Source organism: Populus alba, chromosome 10, assembly GCF_005239225.2.
Source record: "Populus alba chromosome 10, ASM523922v2, whole genome shotgun sequence".
NCBI lineage: Eukaryota > Viridiplantae > Streptophyta > Magnoliopsida > Malpighiales > Salicaceae > Populus > Populus alba.
In genome coordinates this window covers 7,452,139-7,458,138 of record NC_133293.1, presented here as the reverse complement: position 1 = coordinate 7,458,138, position 6,000 = coordinate 7,452,139, and positions in this window count along the sequence as shown.

The window sequence follows — 6,000 nt, the reverse complement described above, 5'->3', positions numbered from 1 at the left end:
TATTTAGGTTGTTTATGTTATACAATTTTCATTGTTGGGCTAACCCTAATAGGTAGATATTATTTTAGGATTATGATATTTATATGTTTTTTTTATTCAGATTGTGGGATAATTTTGATGAATTAAATAAAAATTATAAATTAATCCTCCTCTAAACTCTCTTTTCTTCCTGGATTTTTTTTTCTTGCTTTTAATTCTTGGCTTATTTCTTTCTTTGCCAGCTTTATTTCCTTTATGCCCGTTTGTCCTGCATCAATTTTGGTTTTAGAGCATAAGCTTTTAATTATTCTTACAATTAATTGATTTATTAAGACTTGTGTTGAATCAAAATCAACTATCGACATAAACTTGATAAAAAAAACTTTTAGTCTTTTTGTTTACAACTAAAAAAGAACTTTTGCTCATCTTCAATATAGATCTAGCACCCCTAAACCCTAGACATACCATGCTTTTAGCCAAATGATCACCATCCACCCTCACACAGCTATTAGAGCAAATTGGGCTCCTCCAACAACGCCACCATAATAGTCCTCTAGTGTTGCCTTCAGCATGTTATACTTTCATCCTGCCACTAACAAAGAACCAATCTCATCCAGCTATGTTCTAACTAATAGGCTAGTACATCCACACCACCAGTCAACCACCCCCCAACCACCGCAATCTCACTTTCAGTCACTAACAACAGATCGATACCATAGATCTTTAGCAGCCACAACAAATTCTTATCTACAACAGCAACAAAGAAACCAACAAAGAGTCTTTTAAGGAATTTAAACTCACCAATCCAATGTCATCTCCACGTCATCATTCTTTGCCACGTAAGCGTTATATAATATGCAGTGAATTCCAACATATTTCCATTACAATCTGGTCATTAAGCCTCTACAATTTTTTTTTTAACCATTGAATATCATTATTCCTGTATATTTTGCACTTGTTGAACAAGAATTAACGTTGATAATATTCTTTTATGCTTGACTATAAAAATTTATAACATGTCTTGTAATTTGAGATACCTTAACTTTTTGGCTTATTGATTCATTTATCTTAAATATTCAATTGTCTTAATTAATTACAAGCTTAGCTAAATTTATGGGGAAATTTGAAACATTGTGTTTTGAACTACTTGTGTGCATTTAAATGACAAACATTACTTGCATGCTATTTTTCTTAGTTTAATCTATTATTGCTTAGTCTTCAAGATAAACTGTATGGTATTCAAGATAAACAAATAATTAAACATTAGCTTTAATTTTATATTGCAATTTACTTACTAGTGTCATTTGTGATCTCAATAATAGTTTTAGCATTAGTATAACATGTGTTTACGAAGTGGTCGTTTAATAAATAATCTAGAACTCAACAATTGCCATGGACCCAACCTTTAGTAATGTTCTTAGAAATATTCAAAAGTAATTATAACTTATACGAGCTGATATGAACAAAATGTCTACACAAATGAACAACTTTTATGAGAGAGTGAAACCCTTATACACTTTACAAATAAGGTTATCTAGTGAAAGTAAGCATTCTAATGACAACTATAGGAATCATCGAAGAACAACTCCTTGTAGAAACTATCATCATGACTACCAATAGAGCCACAATGACTTTGGTGACTTTAACAATAGTAAGCATTCTAAAAATTATCATCAAAGACCAGTTCATCCTAGGAATCACCAATATAACCATAATCAGGATCACCACAACTACGATGACCTTGATGATTGAGTCATGAGACATATCAAGATAGAAGCCCTGACTTGACTTTTGAGGGTCAACTTGACTCATGTATCTTTGATAGTTAGGTCCATAACATGAATCAATTCTTTGATTAGTATAACTTGTCTAAGAATAGGAGGTAAGGTTTGCAAAACTTATCATCAAAGACTAGTTCACCCTAGGAATCACCAATATAACCATAATCAGGATCACCACAACTACGATGACCTTGATGATTGAGTCATGAGACATATCACGATAGAAGCCCTGACTTGATTTTTTAGGGTCAACTTGACTCATGTATCTTTGATAGTTAGGTCTATAACATGAATTAATTCTTTGATTAGTATAATTTGTCTAAGAATAGGAGGTAAGGTTTGCAAAAATAAAACTTAGTGGTATTGCTCAACTCTATTGGAAAAGTATAGAAGAGTCTTTGGTTAGGAGAGGTCAATATTTTATTATTTATTGGGTTGAGATGAAAACTAAGTTACAAAAGAAATACCTATTTCATTCCTATAGGAACAATGTCTTAGACCAGTAGAAAAACTTTAAGTAAGGAAATAAGTCTACTAATAAATATATACATAATTAATGAGTATCACATAAAGAGTGAATGGTTAGAAGGATGAGATAATGACTCTAAGTAGATTTCATAAAGGCTTGAATGATGACCTTAAAAGAGAGATTGTGTTTAGAGGTGTGTCCACCCTTGATAAAGCTTATACCTTAGTGCAAAACTACGAGTTGGTTATAAAAAGTCAGTGTATAAGATGTTAGGACGCCTGTAGTATCCCTTCTAGGTTCTAACTTGGTAGTAATAGTTTTTTATTGGGTGTTTCACCCTGTAAACATAATCCTACTATTGCCCAGATGCCTAGGGAAGACATGGTAAAGGTATTCTCTATAAAGTATCTAAGATAACCTCAATGATTTAATGTTTTAAGTATCAAGGTTTTGGTCATGTTTCCTTTAGTTGTCCCAATAAGGATTTGTTAATAAAGGATTAAGAGGATATGAGTGATGAATATAATTATGATGATAAGGTATATAAACTTCATCCCGATTGATTTTCAGGTCCTAGATGTTGAGGGAAAATGAGTCCAACCTACGTAGGATGTGTTAGATCAATATTCTTCCCAGATTGAGAATATTTTATAGAATGGGAGACAACCAAGTTAAGTGTAATTAGATGGCCTTAACACAATCTAAAGGAATCAAGGATTGGAAAAAGAGAAATGCTATTCTTTTACACCTATATTAAATATGGAGATAAATCCTGCAAGATCATTATAAATAGTGAGGGTTATATCAATACAAATATTTCCTCTATAGTAGCATATATTGCTTAAGCTTAAAGTCTATCTCACATCTTAAACCATATAATGTGCTCTGAGTTAACAATACATCCGCAACAATTAAGGAGATATGTTCTTTTCCCATAAATATCTTGGATTATCATGATGAGATTTGGTGTGATGTAATTTCTATGAACGTAGGACATATCATTTTAGGTAGGCTTTGGTTATATGATTTGGACATTACCATCTTTGAACGATCAAATTCATATTCATTTATTTTTTATGGTAAAAAGATTTAACTTACTAGATTACCACTAAAGCTTAATAATAATAGCAAGAAGAAGGAAAAAGTGAAAAAGGGAGGGCTCAATATAATAAGTCATAAGAAGTTTGACAAGGAGGTTTGTGAAAAGTATGTTGTGTTTGCTTTAGTGGCCAAAGAGGTTGTAGAAAATTATTTAAATAAACCACCTAAAGAGGTAAGGAAAGTGTTGAAGAGTTTTTAGATGTTCTTTCATTTTTTTTTTTTGAGCTACCTGAATGTTTACCCTCTCTATGTGTGACATTCAACACGTGCATAAATTTAGTTATGTGCCACATTACCAAAATTCCTTTTACTATAGGATGAACTTTAATGAACATGTTGAATTTAAAGACAAGTATATGAACTTTATAAAAAGGGATTTACGATGAGAGATTTGAGCGCTTGTGCAGTTATACTTACCCTTTTAACACCTAAGAAAGATGGATTATGGAGAATGTGTGTAGATAATGAGTTCATCAACAAGATTATAATCAAGTATTGTTTTTCAAATTCCTTGATTGGGTTAAATATTAGATTTATGATAGCAAGTACCCAAATTTCTCAAGATTACCTAAAGAGATATCATCATATTATAATTTGTCAAGAGATGAATGGAATTACATTTAAGACAAAAATGAAATTATATGAGGCTAGTCATACATTTTGGCTAGGTACTTTTATGAGATAATGACAACAGGTGCTTAGGCTATTATTGGAACAAAACCGAAAGGAAAAATATTTAGATCACCTATTTAAGTGTTTTTCTTCACGGATCGTAGCGGTTTATTAGGGTTTATAAGTCACATAAAGAAGTCTTTATTGATACTTAAAAAAATTCAATGATATGTAGATTGGTTTTGAGTTTAATAATATTCATAAGAAGCGTAGTTTTCTTGGTGCTTGTTGATTTTCTATCATCATTTTCATCCAAGGAACTTGCACCTCTATATTGCTTATTAATTTTTCTGGGGAAAAATTTTTTATTTGAACCAAGGAGTTGTCAATAGAGGTAAATGAGCTAATAAGGCATTTGAGCAAGTTAAGCAAGAAGATGATGAAGGCCCAAGCCTTAATGCTCTTGTGCCTGACATTTATTAAAGGTTGTTTTTAAGTAGAATATAATGCCTCGGGAGTTGGTTATTATGTGCGAGGTACTTAATCAGAACTTCACCTTATAGGCTTACTTTAATGAGAACTTAACGATGCCAAACTAAAAGTACTTAATCTATGATAAAAAAAAAAAATTATTCATGATAGTCAGGCTTGCCTATGGTGCCACTATTTGTATTATATGTAATTCCGACAAGGACCTCCATATCTCACTCCTACAAAACAAGCTCAATCACATGTATGGTTGTTAGGTTAGGTATTTGTAAGTCTATTCATTTGATTGAAAATAAATCATAGATGAAAAATAGAGACGCAGATGCCATTAAATTGCTGGTGTACCCCAACAGTACCGTTGAATTCATAATGAGTGTTGAAGTTACTAGATTTGAGATATTAAACAAAGAAGTTCATGAATCTTGGTCTAGAATGTTAGAGGAAATATCGATTTGAGAAGAATGAACAGTAACCCAATACTTGTAATGGTTTATACCGCCTTCCAGGTCACACAGTGTTTGTTTTAGATAATGAAGCTTTGTATCATGAAGACATCCAATGTACTGCACTTTTTTTTATATATACAAGACTTCATGTTGGAGATCTCAAGACACTCCTTATAAGAAATACAAAGCAATTAAATTATACTGAATCATTAAAGTTCTTTTGGTCTAATCTTAAAAAGAGATAATAGTTAAGTTTGTAGGTTGAATTTTCGAAACATCTCCAGCTAGCTAAATACTAAGAAAAATATAAACACTACTCTAAATTTTTTTACAGCCCTGTTGTATGTCCCTATTTGCCCTTGACAAGATGCAAATATAGATTTTATTTTGGCACTTCCACATATTACAAAAGAAGTATAATTCTAATCTTTGTGGTATGATCGCTTCTATAAGATGGACCCTATTTTATTCCTTTATACTAAGACCATCAATGTTTTCTAGAGTTGCAAAACTCTATTTTGATGAGATTGTCAAGTTGCATGGTCTTCTCAAAACCATAGTCTCAAATAAGGATGTTAGATTTATGACTTATTTCTAGAAAATCCTTTGGCATATGGTAGGAGCTAAGTTGAAGTTTTCTAGTGTTCACCACCCTCAAATTGATAGACAAATCAAGGTGGTTAATAGGAGTTCAGACAATCTTTTGAGATGAGATTTGGTTATTCCTACATCCTAGTTTGCTTATAATTGCTTTGTTAATAGGTCGATAGACACGAGTCCTTTTGAAGTTGTATATGGTTACAAGCCTAGTAAGTCTTTAGACCTTTTTCTCATGTCTCCTAATGTTAGGGTGTATGGGTTAATCAGGTCATTTTTATGTAGAGTTCAGGATTTGCATGTTGAGATCACTAAGTAGATTCAAGCAAATAATGCACAATATAAACCTTGAGTTGATTTACATAGATGACACAATGAATTTAATGTTAGAGACCATGTTATGATACAAGTTAGACTCAAACGGTATCCTTCGAAAACCAATCAAAAATTAAATGCACATAGTGCTAGACCATTCAAAGTGCTAAAATAGGTTGGTTCAAATGCTTATGTTATTGATTTACCACTT